At 42.7% G+C, this 27,373-nt stretch overlaps 1 protein-coding gene across 1 annotated transcript in view; it reads right to left on the bottom strand.

Moving 5' to 3' along the window:
- The window catches only part of Nachralpha1 (nicotinic acetylcholine receptor alpha1), a 163,104-nt gene that overhangs the window by 42,239 nt on the left and 93,492 nt on the right, over window positions 1-27,373 (bottom strand). The gene's annotated exons all lie outside the window — the stretch shown is intronic.

Genomic DNA, 27,373 nt, shown 5'->3' with positions numbered 1-27,373 from the left:
AAACGTGGAACGATATTTTTACTTTTGAATCTTTGTTCGTGAGAAATAAATTCCGAGCAATTGAGGTGAAGTGGAGCGTTTCGCTAATGCGTCATCGTTGCTCGATATTTCTACTTGCATCGATGTTTGTTAATTTCAAAGATGGTGTTTTTCGTTGCAGGGGTGAGGATCGGTCGTGAAACTAAGCACAGGGTAATTCCTTGCGTAAAAATGTATAAAAAATATACAACATTTTTATTTTCGAGTCTTTCTTCTCGAGAAAATAAATTCCAAAGAATTGCAGCAAAGTGCAGTATTTCGTTAATGCGTCTGATCATGGCTCGTACTTCTACTTATTGTCTCAACCGAGCATAGGTTGATTCCTCGTGCAAAAATATATACAAAATACACAAAAAAATTTTCCTTTCGAGCGTAGAGCGGTTCCTCGTGCAAAACTATGTAAAAACTATACAACACAATTTTTACTTTCGAGTCTTCCTTGTCGAGAAAATAAATTCCGAAGAATTGCAGCAAAGTGCAGTATTTCGTTAATGCATCTGATCATGGCTCGTACTTCTACTTATTGTCTCAACTGAGCATAGCTTGGTTCCTCGTGCAAAAATATATAAAAAATATACAATATTTTCACTTTCGAGTCTTCCTTCTCGAGAAAATAAATTCCGAAGAATTGCAGCAAAGTGCAGTATTTCGTTATTCGTCTGATCATGGCTCGTACTTCTACTTATTGTCTCAACCAAGCATAGGTTGATTCCTCGTGCAAAAATATATACAAAATACACAAAAAAATTTTTACTTTCGAACGCAGGGTGGTTGCTAGTGCAAAACTATCTAAAAGATATACAACACAATTTTTACTTTCGAGTCCTCGTTCTCGAGAAAATAAATCCGGAACAATTGCATCCGGATGCAGCGCGACTTGGCTAATGCGTCCGTTCATTGCTCGTTATTTCTACTTACGTCGATGTTTACGAACATCGACGACGGTGTTATCCGTTGTAACTGGCTGGGACCGGTTGGAAGATAACAACGCGGACGGAAAACAAACGACACCGTAACCGCCATCGATGCTAACGAACACACCCATACAAGTAGAAACAGCGAGTAACAACCGGACGCGTGTTCGATCGAACGAACTTGCGAGATTGATTTTCCCGTGAACGATGACTCGTATGAAAAAAAAACAAAAAAAAAAACTCTACCTAGCAGCACGTTTCCGGTGTATTTTTCCGCACGCGACCCGTTGCTGCACCGATCGATCGCTGGTTCTTATTTCCTGCGGGACACGATCTTCCGACGATGGAATTTTCGCAACGAGTTGTTCCTTTCGGTCCGCTACGGATCGACGCAACTCGCGCGTTAAAACCGGCGCGGGAATCCCCGAACGAGGTACATTCTCACCCTTCGGTCCTTCATCGAATTCCATCGTCACGGAGCGTAGAGAATTCTCGCTCGAATCGTTTAAGCGAATTCTCGAAACGTCGCGTGACACCGATTCTACGTAGGAAAACACGCCCGCTAACCTCTGCCACCCTCTTCTCTGTCACCTCGAAAGCAATTTCGCGAATTATTCCACGTTGCTCCGCGTAGCGTGATTCTCCTACTTCCACGATTAAAAATAAAACATTGGGAACTTGGATCCGGGAGCAAGTGGAAGCTCCCGTCTACCCTTTCGCGGGTCGATGCACCAGCGTGTACAGTCTCGCGCTACGAATAAAGGAAAAACGCGTATCGAAGTTGGGAAATTTACTGGCGTTGCTCCGGGGGAGGCCGCGTGTATCTCTCCTTAAACCTTGAGATTTAGTTTGCCATTGAGCGTGACTCTTGGGGTGGAGCCGGAGGGTGGAACGTGCCCAGTGCCGTGGGAACCGTTCTTTCCACGAAACGGTACCGTTGCATCTCGAACGACACGGGACCATTCTCGAGTTTAGACGAAATTCGCCGACGACATCCGAACCGAGCCAAAAACCCTGCAATTCGATGGTAATAACGATACGTTTGTTTACTGTGGCCACCTGGGTTAGATTTTTGGGTGAGAGGTATATACGAGACTCGCCCTTTGGAATAGTTTGCAGAAAATACAAGCTTCTTTGTATTTTGTGCTTCGGAAGAGAAATATATTTGCTGAAGTTCGCTCAGTTTCTGGTAAACGCAAGGTTTATTGGTATTTTCTTCGTTTTCTTTCGGCACGGTGAACAAAGTTTTCGAAAAAAGGGAGAAAAGGAAAACGGTGGATAATAAAGTGGTCGGATGAGAAGGAAAAGAGAATAGTTGGTAACGCGGTCGACTGAGAAAAATAAAGGGAGTAAATAAAGTCATTGGACGAGAGATAAAAGAACGATGTAAATAATGCGGGTGGAAGAAAAACGGTAAATAAAGTTGGTAGACGAAAAGGAATGATAAACGATGCTATTCCTTTATCGGTTTCGACGATAGGATAATTTCACACCAGGCTCTGTATTCTTTTTTTTTTTGGAGAAATGTGTTGTGTAAATTAACAGCAAGCATATCGTTAAGAGATCTAACGAATACGAAAGAAAATTATTACAGAAAGTAGTGTCTGGATTATTGTACAATGTTTCCACGCAGATTTCACGGTTTCCAGGAGTCGAGAGTCGCGCCTAATCGTAATTAACAACGTATAACAACAACGCGTCACAAATCCGAGTAATTTACTCTCCCCTTGCGCGAACGTAGTTTGGAGAGTGTTCGAGAAGCATTAAAAAAGAAAAAGAAGAAAAAACACACCTCCATTGTATTTCACTTTCCCCCAGACTTCCAAGGGTGAAGTTTCCACCCTTAATTTTCAACGTTTCTCTCGCACCTGAGCCTGCAACCAGGCCGGTGAGTCTCACAAACATTTTCTCCGATTTCCTTTAAACGCGTTCCGCGTTAAACGAATGAAACATTTCCATTTTACGTGGACGGTCGCGAAATCTCGTTAACGCGAGACCGAAGGTAGGGGGCTCGAAAACTCTCGTTTCCTTGTTCAAAAATCTTCCAAGAAAACTTACCCTCGTTTCGCGTCCTCGAGAACAAATTTCGAGTCTTTCTGTTTCTTTTTTTTTTCTTTCTTTCATTCTTCGAACGAAATTACTTGCGTGAAAGTTTCCGAATCGAGTTGAAAGGTTTCTTTTCTTTTTATTTTCTTTTCTTTTTCTTCTCTCCTCTCGACGACATCGTGGATCGGGTCGAGGGGCTACGTTTAAAATTTCGAGGGGTAGTTTCGCCCTTTCGCTTGGTACGCTACTGAACGTGCCACGAGATGGGCACGGTCGACGGATCGATATAAGTTTCGTGGTACAACGGGAAATTCCGCAGCTCGTTTTTGTCCTACCACCGGCGAGGACTCGTGGCTGCGGGCCCGTTCTAGCCAATTAAAATCACCCGACGATAAATTCGCGATCGGGGCGAACGTAAAATACGCGAGACCGGATCGTCGGAGATCAGGCTCCTTTGTAACGAATGTTACGGTAACGTCGATACACTCTTTTCCGCGTTATCGTCGAGAGAAATTTACGGAGGAAGTTAATCTTTGGATTTGAAAGAGATTCGATCGACAATCGTTCCGGTGCTTTCCTCTCTTCCGCCCTCCGACCATCTACCCACTGATTTTTCATATCCGTTTCGCGATGGAAGAATGGAAGAAATTATTTTTACATCGAAGGAGAGAGCTCCGTACCGTGATTCCCTTCGTGCAATGCGAAACTCGATCGTCGTTGAACGACGACCTTTAAACGCGATAGAGAAAAACGATGGGGAAAATTTGTTCCACGAGTCGCGAATACTGTCGAAAAAATTGCTCGATATTATATATATATATATATTTTTTTTTTGTAAGAGAAGTTCGAAATGGATCGAATCGAATATTTTTCCATGTATCGACACAGTTACGAAGATGTTGCGTGAATTTTTTCACGGGAGTTTCTCGAAAAATATGGGAGTTATTAACAATATCCCAATGGTGTGTCAAAAGTGTCGTAGATCGATTCTTTCGTACAAAATTAACGAACAGATGCGAAGAGATCGTTCCTCAGTGAATTAAAAAATTTTCAATTCGACAAATTGACACTTCGATGTACATACTTTCAATAAAAATTTCTCTGACCTGCTATTGCAGGTTCCAATATGTAAAATTTGAAGTACGGTAAATGAAAAAGTTTCCTAATGATTAAACCGATATTTCTAGGCGGGAGGAAAAATGTATATTTTCATTGGAATCTCTCCATCTTGCTGTTACAATGCAGGAATATTATTTAAAATAAAATCCAAAGCGTAGAAAATTTTCCTCTTCCCTCGACACTGGTACACTTCCACCCTCTCTCTCTCTCTCGTTAAATTTTCAACTGGTGAGTCCCTTCGAGCTCACTACGGGAGTCTGGACCGTTGGAAGTCACATTTCTTAACTCGTAGGGGCCACGTTGATCAATCTCGTGCAGATAAACCGATGTCCCTTCGTCGAAAAGGGACGTGGAACGGTGACTCGCGAATTCTTCCAGCCGATAGAATCGTAATGGAAACTGGGAGACGGTATCCTCGCGAACGAAATGACGACGTAAATCACCATAAACATTAACACCCGTTCTGGGAAACACCGAATCCCTCTTAATGTCCATAAAGAGCGTCTGGAGACCCACGACAGAAGGGTCCGACTATAGTTTCGTGTTCCTGGACCGTAACCGGGTTCAACGTTTGCGGATCGAGACACCGCGTACGCTTCAGCTCGACTTTGTACCCCGTGGCGGTGCCAACGATGCTGTAAATCACAATGAGGAGAACCAGAGAGCTGCGAGAGGTTCACCATACGACGTGGCGAGGAACATTATTGAGAAAAGTAAATGTACCGCTACGTGGGATCGCGAACGGTGATCTTGTTCGCGTAGTGTCGCTGCACTCGCCGCGAATTAATGTCGCACGGAGGTTGGTTCAGGATTAGGCGGGTTGCACGAGTGCAATTTACACGTGGCTAGGGCAAGAGTGCACGTAGAACGACGATGGAATCTGTGTTGGGGTAAAAAGTTCCCTTGAAACCCTCTTCTGAGACGAGGAAGAACGTTTGGATGCTTTTTCGTCGTTTTATTAACGAGTGTTAGATTCTGTGTTGGGATATCTGTTCGTAGGATTGCTGATCGTAAATGAACGATGATAAATGTAAACAGTTGCACTTCGAGGTGTTCGTGTTTCAATCCCTTCGCGAGCATGGTTTACGAGGAAATTTGTAACCTCATTTTGTACAGGATGGATGAAGTTTTGGGCAAGATGTAATTAAATTACGCGAATTGGAACGGTGGGGGGAGATTGAATTTTTTTTCCTTTGCATCTCGATCTCTTAATAATTCGCTATTTTTATACGTTAAAAAAGAAATTAGAATGTTAAGGTTATATTCCGCACGAGTTTAAATTAAAAGTAAAACTTTTAATTTCTCTCCTTCTGCGCGGTAAACTTTCTACAAAGAATATTTTTCTTTTCTTCTTCTTGCCTAGGGGTTGAAACACTATTCGAGAACACCTTGCACGGGTACCTTTATATCTTAAAGGAGAAATTAGAATGGTAAGATTATATTCTGGACAAGTTTAAATTAAATCTTAAACTTCTAATTTTTCGTTTTTGCTTGGTAAACTTTCTACGGAAAATATTTTCCTTTTCTTCTCCGCTGCGTAATATCTTTTTTCTTTTTTCTTGTTTTTTCTTCTTTTTTTTTTCTACAACGAGACTATGCTGCTTCTAATTATCACCGAGGAGGACCGAAAAGGAAAGCAGGTCGACGCATTTAAAAAATATATATATACGCGTATATTTAAACATACATCGGATTGTATAATTCTACGATAAACGTACGATATTTCTCTCGTACAGATCGAACTTTACCCGTGGAATTCGAAGTGATAAAAATTCCAAACTATTTAAAATTCTTAAAAAATATATACGCATATATTTAAACGTACGTCGAATTATATAAAACTATAATAAACGTACGATATATCTCTCGTATGGATCGAACTCTACCCGTGGAATTCGAAGTGATAAAAATTCCAAACTATTTAAAATTCTTAAAAAATATATACGCATATATTTAAACGTACGTCGAATTATATAATTCTACAATAAACGTGCGATATATCTCTCGTACGGATCGAATTTTTCCCGTGTAATCCCATATGACAATAATTCCAAACTCTACTTAAAATTTTTAGAATACAACGCGTATATTTGAACATACGTCGAATTATATAAATCTACAATAAACGTACGACATATCTCTCACGCGGATCGAAACTTTTCCCGTGGAATTCGATACGACAATAATTCCAAACTCTACTTAAAATTTTTAGAATACAACGCGTATATTTGAACATACGTCGAATTATATTAATCTACAATAAACGTACGACATATCTCTCACGCGGATCGAAACTTTTCCCGTGGAATTCGATACGACGATAATTCCAAACTCTACTTAAAATTTTTGGAATATATACGCGTATAGTTGAACATATGTACGTCGAATTCTATAATTCTCCAACGAACGTACGATATATCGCTCTCGTACGGATCGAATGTTTCCCGTGGAATTTGATACGATAGATAATTCCGAACTCTATTCCGTATCGTGTTCGTGCTTCGTCATTTTTGACGAAATACCACGACCGTTACGAATCACCGTGAACACGTCGTGGATATTATTTCTCGTACGCTAGGCGAGCACCGCGTTGGTGTTTCGTCGACGTCGAGAACGAACGACTCTGCGCCGCCATAGAGGAATGGAGAAACGAGCAGCTCGTCGAAACAAGACAAACGAGCCTCCGTTGAAAACGATGCCACGGTGGAGAGACACATCCAGCTTGGAGAAAGATTATCGTGGATTTCGCGAGAACGGTCAGCGATCTGCGGCAATGGCGGTTTGTTTCCTCGCGAGTCTATTTCGTTCACGAGCCCCGAGGAAATATCCGCGACACGGCCAACGGAATTGCACGGCCATAGGACGCGTCCTTTCGACGAGGATTTAAGTAGTTTCTGGAGAAAGAGTGACCGTGTTCCTTCCAGCGAGGAAATTCTATTTGTCGCGGAGATTCTCTTGCGATAGAAACCAGTGAGGACAGAAAATTGTTCTTAGAACGATCACGGTTACGAGTGATTTTTAATTTCTCAACGATTCGTGAAACCTTCTCGATCGATCTACGAAAGAATTGTTCGACAGGAGAAATTGCCTGTGAGATTTCACGAGGAATGGAGAACATTTGTCATCATTGATGTAGCTTTCTCGGTGAAAGTTACTATTACCTTGAGCTTCGAGTACACGTGGTTTTAGAATGGGAAATTTTACTTGAATCGTACGAAAGTTACAAGGATTGATTTTAATTAGTATATTAGATGTTTAATTTACGTTTCACGAGTGTCTGGATAGCTACCTTGTCGAGATCGAGTTGCATTTGAATGGCTATGGGACACCTTTCGTTCGAAGTAGAATAAAAGGATGAACGAAAAATCGTATATAAACTTTTAGGGGGTCGTTTTAAAGAGGAGATTTCCAGCTTTAAATTGACTGTAATTGCAGATGCGTGAAAAATTTTTTGCACAATTGGGAGCGGTTTGAAATTTTTCAATTTTCGGAAGGAAAGTTATCTTCGCTTTTTCAATCTCTGCTTGGGGTACGAGGATTTTCAGGAGATTTCAATCTAGGGCTGCGAAAGTAGAGGGTTTGACCTTTAAAATGTCCCCACGAAGATTATCGTACGACTATTTTTCACGAAGTTACAGGCGTTCAAAGATCGAGAGGATTTCGGGTCAAGTGACCGGAAGCTTACGAACCCTGGTACAGATATTTCTCGCCCGGTACTCCATCTCTGCAACATATTTCTATTTTATTTCATTTTCCAATACCTGCTTCTCGTAACGAGCAGCACGATCAATTTCAATTTTACTCGCGAGAAATTATACAATTAATTACAATTCCCCAGCGATTACTATTTCACGCGAGAATCTTATCAGCGAAGCAGCTACGAACACGTAACTAAAACAACGTCAACTACACCATCGTACATAAATAAATAAGAAGCAGGTTATTAAAAAAACAATGCATAATCTTCCACCAAGATCCAAGACCATGTTTCTCAACGATTCCTACGCGAACACCCAACGAAAACTACGATAACATTTATAGTGTACCGAAAACTACGATAACATTTATAGTGTACCGAAAACTACGATAACATTTATAGTGTACCGAAAACTACGATAACATTTATAGTGTACCGAAAACTACGATAACATTTATAGTGTACCGAAAACTACGATAACATTTATAGTGTACCGAAAACTACGATAACATTTATAGTGTACCGAAAACTACGATAACATTTATAGTGTACCGAAAACTACGATAACATTTATAGTGTACCGAAAACTACGATAACATTTATAGTGTACCGTAAAAACCGAACTCGTCATTTCTTCTCGTCGCGATCCTGGTCGATTGCTCTTCGATCGTTCGAAATCAGGGGATTCTAATTCCCGCGTAATTTTAATACATCGTCGACTCGATATTCCGCCTCGACGTTAATTCCGTCCGCGGAGGGCACGGCAAATACACGCGACGGTTACGAACCGCGTTGCAGCGCGAGTTAGCTCCGAACAACGTTCGAACAACAACGAAGAGTCTCCCCTTTCCAACCCCCCTCGTTGTTCGGAGGAATTAGCTACGTTCGCTACTCTCTCGGGTACGAAACTTCGTCCCCCTTTCCCCTCCCCTCCATACGGCCGCGTCGATAACGTCGTTCCGTACTTAGAAACCGAAACACACCAATTAGCAATCAGCCAGTATCAGCTGGTGTGCAATTCGCGCGTGTTTGTGCGGGAAAACGTGCATCGGCGCGTTTACTCTCGGCACTACTTCCAGCGGGCGAGAAATGGATGGAGAGGGGTGTAGGGGAGGGTTTGCACGCGGAATCGGGGCTGGAGGGGGCTGGAGGGGGGCGTAGGGGAGGGTTCGCGCGTAGAATCGAGGCTGGAGAGTGTGGAGAGGGGTTGAGATCTGACAGGACCATGTGTACTTGGTATATTTCAGGTCAGTCGGTGCTTGAGTGGTTACATCGCGTCTGGACGTCACTGAGTATTGGACTCGACGACGACAACGTGGCAGAGGGGGGTACGAAGTGAGGGGGCTCGAGATAGAGGGGGTAAACGAAGACAGGAACGAAGAAGAACGATTACGTACACGATAATTGCGTCGCGAGGTACGAAGTCGAATTTGGGATGTTTAAAGTTCAGGGGGTTGATTTTACGTAATTTGGGGGGCAGGGGGCAATTACGGGGTACGCTGGATGGTGTTTGGAGAAGCTTTCGTAGAGGTGAGAAACATGTTTCGGAGTTGGCGATGATTTTTCGGATCGCGCGGGGTTCTGTAAGTTGTTTGATTGGATGCTTGTGAAAATGGGGGGCAGAGGGGCACGAAAGAAAGTTTGCAATACAGGGTCCTGTGAATCGTTTAAGGTGATGGTAAATTAAGGAGGCACGAAGGGAAATTTGTAGTGCAGGAGCTTGAATATTGTTTCATGGGGTACTTGTGAAAATGGGGGGCAGTGGGGCACGAAAGAAAGTTTGTAATACAGGGTCCTGTGAATCGTTTAACGCGATGGTAAATTAAGGGGGCACGATGGGAAATTTGTAGTGCAGGAGCTTGTGTATTGTTTTATGGGGTACTTGTGAAAATGGGGGGCAGTGGGGCACGAAAGAAAGTTTGCAATACAGGGTCCTGTGAATCGTTTAAGGTGATGGTAAAGTAAGGAGGCACGAAGGGAAATTTGTAGTGGAGCTTGTGTATTGTTTTATGGGGTACTTGTGAAAATGGGGGGCAGTGGGGCACGAAAGAAAGTTTGTAATACAGGGTCCTGTGAATCGTTTAACGCGATGGTAAATTAAGGGGGCACGATGGGAAATTTGTAGTGCAGGAGCTTGTGTATTGTTTTATGGGATACTTGTGAAAATGGGGGGCAGAGGGGGCACGAATGAGTGTAACACAGGGTCCTTGTAAATCGTTTAGTACAGTTCTTGTAAGATTAGAGGGACAGAGATACATGGAGAGAAGTTTGTAACGCAAGGAGTCTTGTAAACCGTTTAACAGGGAGCTTGTGAAAATGGGGGGTAGAGAGGGGGCGTCGAAGAGTATAACACAGGGTCCTGTTAATCGTGTAACACGGCCCTTGTGAAATTAGGGGAATAGAGTTCAATGGAAACGAGTTTCCAACGCAAAGAGTCTCCTGTATCATTTAACGAGGCACTCGTGAAAAATGGGGGGCAGAGAAAAAATTTATAACGCGGTGTCTTTTAAACCGTTTACAACGCGACGCTTGTTAACCTCGGGGCACGAAAGAAAATTCGTAACGCGGTATTCTGTAAATCGTTTAACGCGATGCTTGTCAAACTAGGAGGGGGAGGGGGCACAAAAGGAAACGTACAATGCCAGGAAACGTGGGCAACTTTTATCCATACGTAGTCCGTTCGCTTGGGTGTTTTTTTTTTTTTTAATTTTGAAGTACACTCGTCGGGCACGATTTATCTAGACGCGAACACGGATTCCACATTTGAATAACATGCGTGCTGTTTTAATTTCGTAAAATAACCTTCACCGTGGAAACACGAGCAAAGGGGAAAAACGCGAACAGATCCGTGCGATGTTCGTCCCGAGCGATGAGGAAAATATAAGCAACTTATCCGCGCGTTGTGCAACCATGTTTTCGCTCGTTCCAACTTACCTATTCGCGTGGCAAACGAATCACGTTTACCTCAATTTTTTTTGTAATGTTCCGCTACAATTTACAAACACGATTTCCTACAGATATACAACACAACACGCGCGATTTCAATCGTACAATCTTTCTCGTGGAAACACAGACGAGAAAAGAGAAACACTCGAAGGTTTCTTAAACCATATCGTTAAGGTTTCTTAAAAATTAAAAGAAAATAAATAAATCACCCATAAATAATCACCATGAGACGATATTCGTTTAATACAGTAACTGGAATAAAATAAACCCCAGAGTGATGATACAAGAGGGTAAATTTTTATTTCAGCTTACGAATCTTCATATAATACTCAATAACGTTGCATTTTGTACGCAAAAACGCAAAATGCGATCGGTTGATCTCGACCATCTCGTTAAGGTTTCTTAAAAATTAAAAGAAAATAAATAAATCACCCATAAATAATCACCATGAGACGATATTCGTTTAATACAATAATTGGAATAGAAGAAACTCCAGAGCGATGATACAAGGGGGTAAATTTTAATTTCACCTTACGAAACTTCGTGTAATACTCGATAACGTTGCATTTCGTACGCACAAACGCAAAATGTGATCGGCCGATCCCGAATTCGGAAATGGAGGGGTTACCGGAACACTCCGTTCGAAGCATTGAATTAAAGCGAAAGCGTCGTTAATTTCCACGTTAGAAGCGGAGGCACGCGCCCCGCTGTAGCATCCTCGGCGCGTGACTTACGAGCGTTAAGTCGCAAACTTGATACCCCCGTGAACAGTTCAATTTCCTTTTAATTCACCGCGGCAGTCGCGTTACATTTCAAACGGTAAATGTATTACCGTGTGCGATAAGCCGCTCGTATTTGGGGGATTGTCGCGCGACGCCATGAATCGCAAACTTCGAGACCGTCGTCGATTCACAGAGACGGGTACGCGGTTTCCGCGATGAATTCCAAAATGGAGGAAAGGGAACCAGTGAGGGCACAGCACTGTGAAAACACCGCAACTAACGATTCTCCAACACCGGTTCTACTCCCGATCGAGCATAAACAGAGAGCAGTGTTGTAATTATTTACGAGGGAGAAAATAATTAGCTGTTGTTCCCATCGATGAGCTCGTCGATGTTATTATCCAACATGTGGTTGATTGTTACAGTGAGGATAAACCGTGTTGTATATTTTAATTATTTTCTCCTTGGAAAATTCTAAATTTTCCATCGACGATTACCGAGAGTAAACAGAGTTCTATAGTCTAATTATTCTATAGTTCTAATTATCGGTTGTTTCCATCGATCAGCTCGTCGATGTTATTATCCAACATGTGGTTGATCGTCACAGTGAGGATAAACCGTGTTGTATATTTTAATTATTTTCTCCTTGGAAAATTCGAAATTTTCCATCGACGATTACCCAGAGTAAACAGAGAGTTCTATAGTCTAATTATTCGCAAGAGAGAGAACAATCAGGTGTTGTTTCCACCGATCGTGGAAGGTGAATAAAATTGAAGCTCGTTGACGTTATTATACAACACTTGACGATTATTATAGTGGCGATAAACCGAGGTTCCACGGTTTCATTGTTACCTCCCCTCGAAATTCGAGATTTCCAACGATTCTGGTAATTGATTCGCAGCGAAGTTGAATTTCATCGTTTGTTTCCATCGAGTTGTAACCGAGAGAGAAATTGAAATTCGAAGTAAGCGAAATTGTTGTTTCGATATCGCGGGTATAGATTGTTCGATTTGTCGTTTTTTCCATTGCAAAAATATACTATGACAACTTCAACTTGGAACTATAAATATACGAACACACATGTTTGTTAAATTGTAGTGCCATCTTTAGAAAAATAAAACCTGAAAACTCCATTTCTTATCGAACGACAAAACTTATCGAACAAACCTATTATTTTGGATTAATATTGTACATTGTTTCTCGAGAGTCTGCACGAAACTTCACACCTGTTCGTCAAACAATAGTACCATCGTTATAAAAAATAAAACAACGAACCTGATAACTCCATTTCTTATCGAAACTTATCGAGCAACCTATTATTTTGGATTAATATTGTACATTGTTTCTCGAGAATCTACACGAAACTTCAGACATGTTCGTCAAACAATAGTACCATCGTTATAAAAAATAAAACGACGAACCTGATAACTCCATTTCTTATCGAAACTTATCGAGCAACCTGTTATTTTGGATTAATATTGTACATTGTTTCTCGAGAATCTACACGAAACTTCACACCTGTTCGTCAAGCAATACCGTCTTTAGAAAAAATAAAACAACGAACTTGATAACTCCATTTCTCGTCGAACGACGAAACTTAACGAGCAAGTTACTAGATGGAAGACGTTTCCAGAAATGAGTAGACGATGCACGTGATTTAATAAGATCAGTTCGTTGACGAGGAGGCGTGCAAAGGAGACACGAATGACAAGTGAATCTCAAAAACAGTGTCTAGCAAACGACTCGTATCGTAAACCTAAAGTTTGAACTGTCGTAACACCAGGAGCACGGCGTTGGAATACGTTGAGTAAAAGTTGGCCCAATGTGGCAAGACGTCGACGAGCGTCCTCTCGTTCTCTGTTCCTCTTTATTCTCTTTCGAGTGGGCAAAGTGCACTCAGTCTCGCGGAGTGCTGAACGCAGATACGATCGAGAGACCAACGACGAGAGACGAAACATGTCCGATCTCGTTGCATGGGAAATCGATACCCAGAGTCTTCAGTGTATAAAATACCAACCGGATGAATATTTATTCAGTCGTTCAACGATCACTGTTACACCGAAAACAATTTGATCGCGAATTACGGAAATAGAAAATAGAAGAAAAAAAAAGGAAATTGCGTTCGAAGTATCGACGAGAGAGAAATCGAGAATGTCGTCAAATGTTTATTTAGTCGTCCTCGAGTAATTTATACGGAAGGAAATTTATACAAATTAGAGAAGCGAGAAAAAATAAATTGTGATCAGAGTGAAGTACCGAATTGAGAAGATTGTCGGGAGGGTTTGTACGGTAAGAATTGTTTACATTTTAGAAGAAACATGAAAATCTGAGAACAAATGAGGGATTCTAGAGTACTCGATTGTATTTAGATGATCTTGTTTAGATTTTGGTTTAAAAATCGTCGTAAATAATGGTGTATCTTCCCGAGAACGGAAAAATTGATCTTCTGGAGCAAACGTGGATATTCAACGCGACCGTTTTATTTTAAAGAGATCCTAAACGACGAAGAAACTTGGTTAGCGGTTAATTTAGATAAGACCAAATTGTCGTAATAGAATCGAAAGGTACACAGAATTCTCTCGGGTCTCGATATTACTTCCGTGCAGCGTAATCGACGAAGAACGAGGTACATCTTTTGTGACCGAGGAAATAAGCGCATTTGATAATAACTCGACTCGATCTCGGGCTTTGTTCGCCTCGATTTCGCAGCGTCTATTTATCGTTAATAGAATGTATCCGATTTTTCGTCGAATGGAACGATTACAACGGATGATCAATGGACTCTTTCATCCACGACGTACAATTTCTTTCTTCGCGCTGAAAAACGGAGTCATTCGTTAGAATCGAGACTTTTGAATACACGAGAAGCATTTCCAAGGGTTCGGGACGTGTACGTGTTGATGCATAAATTATCAAAAAATTGGTAAACCCGCGAAATGATATGCAAAAGCTGGCCACAGCCAAGAATACAACGGTCGATAATTTCGCGATCGATCGTTCGTTTCACGAGTCGTGAAACTATACCACGAGAATGTCGAAGGTTTCATTTTCTAGGGGTACGAGAATTGTTTTAAAAAATAGGGACACTCGAGATTTTTCAACGATCGAAATGTATGTTACGGAAAAGATCATCTTAGAGAGAAAGAATAAAGAAGAAGAAAATTAGTAAGTTTCCCTCTCTTTGACAAATATAGTATTAACGCACCTTCGTGAAAAACTAAACTGTCTCTACTTACCACAACATATGTGAAACTAATTTACAAAGATTGTCCATTGAGTTAACTTGGAAAGGCGGAGAATTTATTGATTGTTTCCACCGTCCTTCGAGACGAATTAAACACTACGAAATAATTCCTAAGCACGTGTGCAAATTAACCGACTCTCGTCGAAGGTATTTATCAGAGAAATACGATTCGTGAAACGAAAGTTTCCCTGTCGGGAAGTTCCGTGAAAAAAAAACGATTTTCCAGGGGAGGAGAAATTCTCGAGGGGACTTTCGCGACGTTTTTCGCGGAAAATCGATGAACGAGGGCACGTCCGATGGTTCGAGGGTCGCTGATAAATTGCTGGATGAAATTTCATTAAGAAACGAGCGGTCCTAGGACGAAATGATCGATACCTTGTCAGGTATAGTAATTACCATGAAACTGTAACGCATTCTACGGCTGAAATGGGACGTTTACGCGCGGCTAAGTCTGAATTTGACACTTTGACCCAGTTCCCAGCAGGTATTTTGTCACGAGGCTAATCTCGATATGTGTAACTGATTGCATTTGTACACCCCTAATCGATTCATCGTGTATTAACCAGGTGTGGGTGGTGAACGACGTTTCGGATTCGGGTCGAGTATTTTTCTCGGGTTCGGCCCGGGTACCCGAATATTATAGATTTTAGGGTTACTCGGCTTAAGCACTACTTGACCCGACTTCGATGTCGGGTACCCGAAATTTTCGGGATTCTCTAGCATTAACCCGGAAACCGACGTTGGCGCCATCGAATACGCGAATATGGTCAAAAATCGCGCTACGTACACATGTACAAACATAATTCTAATATCTATATTCTCATTACTATACGAATACAACTCGCACGGATTACCTTTACTGTTATTTAAAATATTCGTCGTTTACCTCGAGATCTCTGGGGTCGTTCACACTCGTTTCTGGAGATCACATGGACGTTTGCTCCAATTCTTCCAACATTGTGGTAATCCTTGCCAATTTAATTCGAGATGACCAATTCAATTGCAACCATAGTAGTGTTTTTCAGTTAACTGTGTTATCACTTTGAATATATAATATAATATATTGTCGTTATATAGTCTTGGATAAATATCTTCGAACAAATTAGTTTAATCGGTTAGTCGTGTCTGTGTATTGTACAATTTAATTCTGGTTGAAATTTAACAGAGAAATTTATTTACTCGTCATTCAGTCGCATCTCTATTTCTAAATGACATAATTTCAATTCAGTCGAAACCTACCACAGAAATTTAGTTTTAGGTATTATTGCACAATCTATATTTCGGTTGCAGTAGATTTATTTATCAGTATTCTCTCTGTGTGTAATTTCATCGATTCGGTGCCAGTCGAACGATTCAGTGTCGCGAAACATTTGTTCGAATATATATTCGTTCGAAGTGTACGTGACTCGATCGTTCTCGATTGCGTGTACTCCTCGCGACGATCGGAGACACAACTAGTAACCTTTATTTTCGACGAGGAATGTTCGAACACGATCGCTCCTTTCGTTATTCAAAGAAGGATCACCGAGGAACGATTAGTTGATCGGAAAGGACCAATTCCAAGAACCGACGTGTTGTTGTAGGACCACCTGGCGAGTCGGTCACAGTTTTTCCACCACCTGCTGTTATTGCTCAACGAAGTACAACAACGTCGACCGACACCTCGCAAATGAGATTTCTCGGAAACAGCTTCCGCCCGAACACCTGTGTAAACATCTGCTCGTGAATAAAAGAAACAATTTCGATCGATGTTTACGCATTATTTCTCTGTTCAACTCCCTATTACCTTGTTGAAGAAACATTCTAAGGATTTACTATTCTAAGGCACCTTACCTATACAGATTCATGTATAAATGAATTATCCATAAGGATAGATATGTTCTCCATAGGGATAACATCCACGTGTTAATTAACGTCACCCGATAACACAATTTACCGAACGTTCTTGCTGAATAAATTGTAAAGACACTTGGGAATTTATAAAAAAAAAAAAAAAAAATTTCCTTGTTGACGATTCCATCTTTCTCGAATATCGAGTACCGAGTAACACGCGATGAAAATAAAAAAAATTACAAATTTTCGTGGTAATTAATTCCTGGATAAAATACATCCGTTGGACAAAAAGTATTACGCAATGGAAAGAGAGAATTGTTAACAATTTTATTTTCTTTTGTTCTTCACATTTTGACAATGAAACGATAAAGGAGCGTTCCTTTTTCTGGTCGCGCGAAATGTGGATCTACTGATATGGGTCACTCTTGACCCATACCCGTGTATCCACACTTTTTCAATTTTTCCTAAAAAGTACATCTGTTCCCTAGATTCTCTTCTCACAGCATCGGTAAAAATCGAGATCTTTCACACTTTACGTAAATATAAATAATTCTACAGTGCACTTGTGTTATCTAGCCCTAAGTCGATCAGGTTTAAAACGATCCGGTCGTTTAAACTTGAAACGAATCACCCTCTTAACCCAAGGCATTATCGTAGAAACACAGTATCGATTCTTATTCCACACGTGGATGAAATTGTTTAATTCTCTCGTATAGTACGATCGAATATACCGATCGAAACAATTGAAACGAATATTTCATCGGGAATAATAAAGTTGAAAATGTAGTTGGAGTTTTCGGTGTTTCGCAGCGAATAGTATATTCAAAGTGACGATCGAAATCTCCCAGAGACACGGTGCAAGAAATCCGGTTTCGAGGATCAAATTTTATTGTCGTATAATATATTAGGGGGACCGGAAAGTAATGTCGTTTCCTTACATTAAATTCAAACACATAAATTTTTAACGAGTTTTTATTTTTAATCAATGATATAATCACCCTCATTATCAACAACCTTTTGCCATCTAGTGTGCAAATTTTCAATGCCGGATCGATAAAAATCAATTGGTTTTTGAGCAAAATATACAGAGATGGCATTTTGAATATCATCCAAATTTGCAAATCTTTTGCCACTTAGAAAGTGTTGAAGCGATCGGAATAAATAGAAATCCGATGGTGCAACATCGGTCGAGTATGGTGGGTGAGGCAGTACCTCCCACCCCAATTCATTAATTTTTGCCAAGGTTCGTCTTGCGCAGTGCGGTCTTGCATTATCGTGTTGCAGAATAACGCCTTTTCTGTTGACAATCGCTGGCCACTTTTCAATTAAAGATTTATTTACACGATCTAATTGTTCACAGTAAAGGTCTGCATTCACAGTCTGTCCAGGTTTCAGCACTTCAAAATGAACAACGCCGCGAATACTCCACCAAACACACAAAAGGGCCTTTTTGGGGTGTAAACCTGGCTTAGCAGTACTTTGTGGCGATTCATTTGGAGAGAGCCACTGCCTTTTGCGTTTTGGATTATCATAAAGAACCCACTTTTCATCTCCGGTGATCAAGCGATCAAAAAACGCTTCTGTTTTGTGCCGTTGAAGCAATAAGTTGCATGTGGTGGATCGGTTAGCCTTGTTCTCTTCGGACAGATTATGCGGGACCCAAACACCTGCTCTGCTTACTTTCCCAATCTGCTGAAAATGTTCTTGGATGGTCGACCAAGGCTGGTTAAGACTGTTTGACAATTCCTCGATTGTCTGACACGGATTTGCTTCCACTTCCGCACTTAACACGTCATTGTCTAACGTTGTTGGTCTTCCTGATCGATACGAGTCGGAAAGATCAAAATTACCGGATTTGAACTTGGAAAACCACCTTTGGCATTTACGAACGTCTAATGCATTTGGATAAACATCGCAAATGTTTTTGGTAGCAACTGTTGCGTTACTACCCTTGCAAAACTCAAAAAGCATGCAATGCCGGATATGTACCTCTTCTGGTATTTGGCTGGCCATTTCACCCAAAATTGTAAAGAAAAATTTAAAATTTAATTATTTACAACTAAACAAGTCACTATAACCTCAGAATGTCTTTGCTACGACTTTAATGTACACAATGAGCTGACAAATGACAATCAAATAGTGACATGCGCAGAAACGACATTACTTACCGGTCCACCTAATATATTCGTTGAATGCGTAGAAAGACAAGAACAATGGACGCGGACAACCAAGAGTGTACTTCCCTATCCGCCCCTCGAAACGATACACTAACCTTAACGATATTCGCGGTTAATCGAGAAAGCCCGGATTTCATCAAAGCCTGTAAATATGTTCGCGAATTAAGAGTCAACACGGTTAGAAACGCGTGGGACGTATAGGATCTCGGTGAAACGAAAACGGTCGGTTCCTCGAAGCTGCGTGTTTACTTTGTACGGTTCGACTCGAGCGACAAATTGTACCGGATGACGTCACCAGCTGGTACACATTTCACAAATAATTCGACACAGACTCGAGCGAACTTGCTCCCCGAACCTAGGACAAATGCTGGAGGGTAACTAATATCGGGAGTGGACAATATTTTTATCCGAATGAAAGTCTCCACTAAGGGAATAGAAGAGAAGAAACGTTCGATCCGGTTGAATGAAAAGTAGAGTTTCTTGAAAATGTATATCGAATATATAAAAATTGCAAAGACACATAGAATGTATAAAAATTGCAAAGGTATATAAAATGTATAAAAATTGCAAAGATATACAGTGAGAAATTTAAAATTCACGCTTAAAAATACCTACGAAACGTTCGAATCCCCAGTTTAACCACAAGAAAAACTTCTCCAAAAACCTCTCCAAAGTTAACCGTTCCACACAACCCACCACGTTTCAACCCACCCTGTACACAGAGTTCCACCGAGTAATTCTGTCTAGACGAACGTAATTTATCAATCCTCGCGGCCATTAATAATAGGAAAAAAATATTGGAAAGGTGAAAAGAAGTTGGACGAGAAGGAATCTTCGACGAAAGTTCACCGTTCCATAACTCGCTATCTCCGTTTCCTTTCACCCTTCGAGGCGTTGAGGGTCACTCCGTCAAGGGTGAACGCGGAAATATTTATTAATAACCAACACCGGTTCTGTGGTTAATTATACGTTACGAAAGCTTCGCGAGAACCCGGCTCGGTTTCGCAACCATGGGGGAGGGGTACTGGGAAATCGAGTGGGCTGGACGGGGGACTGGCAGGGTGAAAAGTTGAAATTACATGGAAACTATTTCCCCGGGGGCTGTATCCCGGGCCGTGTATCGGGGAAAAACGATTCTCGTCGAAAGTGATCCAACGGCGGCGAGAAAGCGCAGGCCCGCGGCCGTGTATTGGCTCGAAACTGACGGAAGTGGATCCAATAAACTCGGCGTGGAGCGTCGGGGCGCAATCAACGATGCAAATGCTCGGCCGCGTAAAGAAAAGCCAGCGCGATGAAAGGAGGCCGAGGATCGCTACCGAACGTTCTCCATCGCGAACCCCTGCGTCACCTACTCGGCCTAGAAGCTTCGTATCGGTGTACTTTCTACAACTCTTACGGTGTACCTGTGTGCTACGGACCTTCCATGAGAAATTAAAGGGAGTTTCTCGAGGGAAGGATCCTGTAATCGAGTAATTCGGAAATAAGAGGTACGTGACATTTTTTGGTTAACCGATTCAGAGCCTCTCCTGAAGAGAATTTTTACTCTCGATCGTAGCTCGATTGTGACCTTGTGGCTCGACAAGGTGTTGTCAAGAATTTATATGACAATTTACGATGAAAAGTGCCCGACAACTGATCGAGAACTACAGCCAGGAAGTTTCTGCGTTTCAAGACGTCTATTCTCGTTCGTCTACCTAGATTCGAGCAAATTGATTAATCAATTCAAACACTCGAAAGTCGCACCAACTGTTGAGTAATCGTAGAAGCTCTCTTGACTATTGAATTTTCAACATTTCGAAATTATACCATCATCCGCGATGTCACCCGCTCGGAGACATCAAACTTCTAATCGTACGCTGTATAATAACAGCTGGATAAGGTACTCCGCAAATTCGAATGAAAAAATACAACTACTGATGACAGTTGAAAAAGGATCGATCCTGTTCTTTCAACACACGCGACGAAACGCTTCAAAAAAGTACTCGACGATCGATAGGCAATTCTCTCGAATCGTGATCTCCGATCTCGGTCTACCGAGACTCGACTCACCGAATCGATTAATTAATTCGAGCACTCCAAACATTACCCAAACTGCGGAATAATCGAAGAAGCTCTCCCGACGACCGAATCTTCGACAATTCCAAACCACAGTCATCGATATTTTGCCCCGTGAAACCCCCTGTGAAACCAAAACTCGTTAAAAATCACGGATAACATCAATCGAGTAACCTCCAACTGACAAACAAAGACTCCTTCCGCAGAACTTGCAAACTTGTAAAAACAATCGATGAAAATTAACCCACCCTGGGTATACCCACAAAAGCCTGCAAACTTGTAAAAAAACTCGGTGAAAGCCGAGCAAAGCTGCAAACTAGTGAAAACAGTCGGTGAAAGTTGACCCACCCCGCGTGTCCACGAAACCTGGAAACTTGTAAAAATAGTCGTTCGAAGTTGAGCCACCCTGTAGGTATCCGTGGCTCGTAAAAAGGGTGGACGTTGCGGGGGTATTGCGAGGCTTAATTGAAGGTTTCCGGAACTGGGTAACGAGGCTCTCGAGCGTGATCCACGGTCGGCGAGAACGATGTTTTAAACGTTAAACGCGGGCCCGGGCAATTTCTATGGGGGCTAAGGTTATCTCGGCGCACGGGGTCCAGCGCACGGCGTGGTGGTTACTTTGAGGCCGTGTTACTTCGTTAACGCGCGTTGCCGACGCGCCGCGACCGGATTACCGCGTCTGGGACGAGCTGCAGGCGCAGTAATCCGGCGATAATGGAGTAACGAGATTCCGGCTCACGTACGTTCCCTGCATATTTTAACTTTGCATTTCGCGGCTACACGCGCGACTACCCGGGTCATTGTACCGAACCCTTCCACCCTGCGCCTTCTCGCGCCTGTTTCGGCCCCGTTGATTGCACCGAGACTGCACCGAGACTGCACCGAGACTGCACCGACCGGTATCGGCTCACTCGAGTGTCCTTTGTACCGTGCATGCAAGTCTCTTATTTCGTCGAGGAAATGTTTTCGCGACGAGACAGGGCCCTCGATTACTCCTGGTGGCCTTCGAGAGGGTTTTGTTGCAAAGTTCAGATTATAACATGCAGGGATCTCGCGTGTCTAGTAGTACAGTTATTGTATATATAAGGATATAAAGTTCGAAGAAATGCGTATACAGTGGTATGTCTCGATGTGAACGACGACAGTGTCGTGTGGTCTTTCTGACTCTGGACTTGGAACTCGAGTAAAAAGAAAAATTAAAAGGAAAACAGTTCTTAAAACTGACGATGGGACTTAGAACTGACTAATGGGACGAAATACGATTCTGAGAAAGCTTGAAGAGTGATTGGGACAGAGTGAAGTGTTCTCCAGGAAGAAGAGAGTAGAATTATAGAATGTACAAACTAAGGTGCGAAAGATGTAATCGAGGTGGTACTAGGCTGAGAAAAGTTAAGAATCAGAACGAAAAGCAGTGAATGTTTGTGAGAGAATAGAGTACTGTAGAAACGCGATAGTCCAAGTCGAAGAATGTGCAGTGAGCGAGATCGTTCGATACGATTATTTAGATTATTTAAATTAATCGCGTTCGACGGTACCTGTGTTCGAAATACACATCGAACAATTGATAAGAGAGCTTCTTTGATTGGTCCAGGGTCGGTGTAAGCACTCGTAAGTGCTGGATGATAATTTGGTTACACCTAGATCAAAGGGAACAAGGATCCGCACGAATCGAGTATCCGCTTTATAGTTCACGACAGATTGTCACGCACTTTTTATTATACACTTTCGTTTGATTTTATGGAGCATCTCGGGTCACAAGGGGAATACACTTGGCCCGTGGTAGTAAAGCGACAACAGAGTTACCGCGGTCGGATACCTCGTTGAACGTTCGGTTCGGTTGCCAGAAGCTTCTTTGATTATAACCGGTGATCGTAAATTTTCTTATATCTGGCTGCTCAAAATATATTCCGATCCGCAAGATTGCCTATCTTCCCTACGGTACTCGGCCAATTGCCAACCACTCTCCGGAGTTCCATTTGGGGACAGTTGTTTTTTGTTAAGTAGTTCTCCATTTCAGCTGGGGAGTAATTTTTTCGAATCCCGTTAAAACCTAGAACGTTTTCCACTCGATGGAATCACTCGAGTCGTATCTCCGTGGAAAAAAATAATTCTTACGAAGAACTGTTCGAACGTTTTCAAGCCCGTGCAACGAAAGTTCCCGCGAAGTATGGAACTTTTAGCGTATTCGAAAAGGTAGTGTAATTTATACCGTTGATTTTATTTACAATGCGACGTTGTAATAGTAAAACGGCTAGGTGGGCGACGATCGAAGAATCACTCGAATCGTATCACCGCGGAAAAAAATAATTCTTCCAGGTTCGAACGTTTTCAAGCCCGTGCATCGAAAGTTCCCGCGAAGTATGGAACTTTTAGCGTATTCGAAAAGGTAGTGTAATTTATACCGTTGATTTTATTCACAATGTGTCGTTGTAATAGTAAAACGGCTAGGTGAGCGACGATCGAAAATACGAGACCGAGTCAAGTTTACAGGAGCAAGTTGGCTTCGATTTAATTGATACGCCTTCCGCGCTCGAGGTAGCTACCCCGTCAGCCTCGAGAGGGTCGATGAAGAACCGAAGGAGGACGGCTGCTAGTCTGCGAGGCGGCGGGTTGGCGTCGACCTCAAAGTTGTACGCGAGAAGAGTTAATGAGCGAGTTACCGGAAACCATTGATCTCTCTCCCTTTGGGAGACCATCATTGGTAACTTGGTTGACTCCGAGCTCGAATGTCATCGAATTAACCGGCGCGTGTCTCCGTTGTTTCCCCGTTCGCTGAAGATCCATCGCGCGAGAAAATCCACCCAGACCATCGATCCTTCAACCGTTCACTCTTTCGAACATTCTCGAAGCTGTTCGAACATCCTCGAACTTCACGATCAGCGAAGTTTCCACGCGAAGTGAACCAACCGCGACACATCCCGCGTTGGGGTTGTAAAATATAAAAAGTACGTCACGGAATTTTTGCAAAAGTTTTTATTTATATTTCAAGTTCGAAGTTGGTCAACGACAGCGTAACGTAGCGAGCCAACGCGTTCCGTGGAATTGAATTTTCAAGACCCGGGCCATCGCGGTGGAGATAGACGTCTCCGTAAAAGAGTTAATAATTCAATTCCTCGTAGTACCTGGGCCCGTTCAAAGAGCACAAAAGCAATCAACAAACTTTTACCTCCGCGAGACAACGCTCTGACCAAGTTATTAAACAGCGAATTGCCTCCGACAGAGGCTCGAAATTCGATAAAATGGTCAAAGCTACGAAGGACCTAAAGGAACACGGTCACCGGGTCTTCGATGGTGGATAGAAGAAAGGGGTTCGGGGGTGTGGGGGGATATATACGTCAAACGAAACGACGCCATCAAAATTCATCCCGACAACGGCATATTATACGCTATCTCGATATCCTGAAATCACGGAAGAATTCGTTCCAGGGCTCGAGCCGGGCGATAGGTTCCGTTGAATTTCATTTCAAAGAGGCCACTTTCCTTTCCGCTCGGGAACTTGCCCCGATGTCGGTGAATTATTAATCAGATTCGAATATTCCATACAAATTACCACCCTCCGTCCCACCCTCCACTCCCGAACGTCCCTCGAGCTCCAATTCGAGAGAGGCTGGCCACGAACGGGGACGCGGGGGCGTTGGTGGGCCGCATTTGCATGCTGTCGGGGGCTACAAAGCCCCGATATACTTTGAGCCTTTCGAAGCGCCGCCAGGACAATCGATTTCTCCCCTGGTCGTGTAATTGAAACGACGTAAATGTATGTCGAGAGTCCCGACTCTCGAGAACGTTCTTTATGAGCCTCCATTGAACGCGTGCCGCGTCGAAGCCACTTCAGCTGCGTAATTGAAGTAAACTCGTCGAGAATTCTGACGCGTTCGACGCGTTTCAAAAACAGTTATGACAACCGACCGGCAGGAGTTTACCACCGAGCGAAGAAAAACCACTCGAGTCGGGGGACGATTGTTCGCCGCCACCGTGCCACGAAGAAACGATAAACGACGAACACCCGTGAATCGTTTCCAATCGTAGAAACGTGCCAATATCGTTTTCGTATCGACCGATACATTCTCATCGACGATTCAAACGTATACCGTCTCACGAAATCCTTGCAATTTTCACCAAGTCTCGATGTTTGCGCGTTATTTTTCGTTGGAACGTTAAAGAGAGAGAGAGAGAAAAAATAATGGGTATCGGTCGATTTGTTGCGTAAAATCGAAGCGAAATTGTGGAGTGAAGTTTCTCGCTAGGAGCCTTCGTTTGCGAGAGAATCGAAGTTGTAAATTTTACGGAGCGCGGACTTGGAGGGGCTGTCTGACCAATGGGGGATATTTCTACTTGCGGTGGAATTTTTAAGTATTGAGAGTGATAACGGTATTTATTGTCTTTTTGGAATGTCACCGGTTAGAATAGACGGTGATGAGTAAGTAAAGGCAACGAGCAATGATCAGACTGTGCTATTAAGTTGTTCGAAAAGTAATTTCGTTTTTTTATTGATGAAAATGAAACACGATTTTTCTAGAGCGTATAAACCTTTTGTTAAATTGTATATTCTCCATTTTGGAAAACGAAGTGACTTTCCAAACATCCCAATACAATATCGACTATCTCGATAATCATACCTCCAAGTCACAATTGGTAAACTCGTCGGTGTATGATCGATCACGGATTTGTCTGACCAATGCAGGTCGTTTCTACTTGCAGTGGAATCTTTGCACCTCGAGAGTAAATATTCCCTGTTTTCTTGTCGCTATTAGAACCATTCAACGCGACGATCTTGCGCAATGGTTAATATTCCCAAGCACGAGTGGAAATATCGAGCAACGATCGCACCGAGTTGCTCGAGTTGCCCGGTGGTTGCAGCTCAGCCGCGTAGAACGCGTTCTCGCGTTCCCAGTTGCACCGTGCGTGCACTCGTCGGCTCCATGAAAGCTATCGACGACTCTGCGAGAGGCATCGACGTATCGCGAAGGAGACAATCGTTCGTTCGACTCGCGATGTTAAGTCGAAACAGCTCCCACGAGCTAAGGGTTAATAACCGAAGGGAATAATGGCGGAAACAGCCATAGATCCCGTTCGAGAGTTAATTAGACGAGTCGAAAAGCACGAGGGAACGTAAATCCGGTTTTACCACCGCAATTCGGATCGTCGTCCGTCAGCCGCAAAGAGGGGATCGTTGGGGCGATAACCGAGTCGGTGACGAAGTCGTGGGTGGGGAGATCCACAAATAGAAGCCATCGTTGTTGAACGAACAACGTTGTTCGGGGTCGGTGCTGCGGCCTCTGCTTCCTCGTAAAAGTGTCGTCCGCTCGGGCGAAGTACATCCTATTTCTCAGCGTTAGCCAGCCAGGGATAACGTGGAACGTGTGTGGCCTGTTCTCCAGCCGGTGGCGGCCGTGGATTTTCAAAATGGCCACACCGTGGCCCGCTGGAGACGTCACGTACCGACCATGGAATATTCCGCGGAAGGTTTACGAGATACCGTCCTCTGCACTTACCGCTAAAATCCTATGAGGTATAGCGAGGACCACCGTGACGGACGAGACAGGATCGTCCTGTAACCAGGCCGATACACGTTCCACGTTGGAAAAGAATGATGCAACTTGGTAGGGGGGATCAACCTGGACCTGGATTAAAGTGAAAGGATGGCCGGACCGGTATGAACATTTGGATAAGACCGTCCAACCTCGGAGATGATACGGTTTGTTCCATTTTGAACGATGAGTCACGACTCGGGGGATTAGGTGGCCGTGTTGCCCGGAACCTGGTTAAGTCTAACGCGGTAATGTTAGGAGAATTTATTAAGTCCGCGATTCAAGAGCTAATAACGCGGTACAATGTTATCGTAAGCTCGAATCCGTGTCTTGCCATCTTGTTTCGAGAGAGAAACGTCACGACGATCCAAGGTACGGGATATTTTTGTACCACGTTTAGAGTGTCTCGAATCAAAATTTTTTTCAAGTTAGGCTACATCGAGACAACGAGAACGCGAGATAAGAGGTACTTTGGTAGATACGAAGTCGAAACGAAGAAGAAACGTTTGAGACGATGTTTATCGATCGAATCGTGGGCGTCGTCGGCATGAAAAATTGAACAAATTCTTATACCGTGTGATTATAATGCCACATTGTCCTGGGTACTTCCAAGAGGGTGAAGAAAGAGGTAAAGGCAACTTTTCATTTTTACGATAATACTCGGCTCGAGTTCGCGCGATGTTCACTAACGAGGGACATTATGCGAGTATCCGTGATCGATTCTGTCCTCCTTGGAATAGTTCAATGCTAACGTGCAGGAAATGATTGCTTCGTTCACTATGCGTACGTATAAGGTCTTAGCAAACCCTTATGATCATCTAGTCTTCTCTAATAAATTATGATCTTCGATGTATTTTCATTTATGCCGAATCTGCGATTCGAGAAACTAGACCACCACTAGAAGATCAAAATCCGTTGTTAAAATTAATAAAACGATACATTTTATCAAAGAAAGTATAATATACGATAAAATATTCTCTCCGAGAAAAATATAGTTCTCTATTTTAAAAGATTACGTTCCCTAAACTATTCGATTATTATCAACACCACAAA

This window comes from Ptiloglossa arizonensis, chromosome 7, assembly GCF_051014685.1.
Source record: "Ptiloglossa arizonensis isolate GNS036 chromosome 7, iyPtiAriz1_principal, whole genome shotgun sequence".
Classification (NCBI taxonomy): Eukaryota; Metazoa; Arthropoda; class Insecta; order Hymenoptera; family Colletidae; genus Ptiloglossa; species Ptiloglossa arizonensis.
Note: the sequence above shows the minus strand (reverse complement) of the source record. Positions and strands in the feature narration are given on the sequence as shown.